This window comes from Pteropus vampyrus, unplaced genomic scaffold, assembly GCF_000151845.1.
Source record: "Pteropus vampyrus isolate Shadow unplaced genomic scaffold, Pvam_2.0 Scaffold95, whole genome shotgun sequence".
Classification (NCBI taxonomy): Eukaryota; Metazoa; Chordata; class Mammalia; order Chiroptera; family Pteropodidae; genus Pteropus; species Pteropus vampyrus.
The window spans coordinates 3,105,071-3,105,560 of NW_011888876.1; the positions used below are offsets into that span (position 1 = coordinate 3,105,071).

Consider the following 490-nt stretch of genomic DNA (forward strand, 5'->3'; position numbering starts at 1 on the left):
GCTGGAATATTGGAATTTAAAAAAAAAACCTTCCTCAAATAACATATCCATTTAATGTGCTCCTGTCCAGGCTTACCTCTCCTGTTCTAAATGAGATAGTTTTGCCTTTTTAAAATTTTTAATTAAAAAAAATTTTATTCAAATTGTCCTGCGTTTGAATCTCACCTTTGCCACTTACTGGTTGTGAGAAAATTGCTTCGGTCCCGAGTCCCACTCCGTTGGACGATATGTGAAGAGACTCATAGGGGTGCTGTGGGGGGTCAGTAAGATGGACTGTACGGCACTTTGGGCTCAGTGCTCGGTACACGGTGAGTGCTCAAGAAATGTGCTAAGTCTATGGCCATGCCACCCTGAACAAGCCCGATCCTGTCTGATCTCGGAAGCTAAGCAGGGCCGGGCCTGGTTAGTACTTGGATGGGAGACCACCTAGGAAGACCAGGTGCTGTAGGCATAAAATATAAAAAATAAGGGATTGTAAGCTGACGTCCTT

At 44.1% G+C, this 490-nt stretch overlaps 1 non-coding gene across 1 annotated transcript; it reads left to right on the forward strand.

Moving 5' to 3' along the window:
* The first annotated feature begins 332 nt into the window (after window positions 1-332).
* LOC111742499 lies at window positions 333-451 on the forward strand. Its single transcript, XR_002781357.1, has one exon. It is a non-coding gene; the product is annotated as a 5S ribosomal RNA (ribosomal RNA).
* The last annotated feature ends 39 nt before the right edge of the window (window positions 452-490 follow it).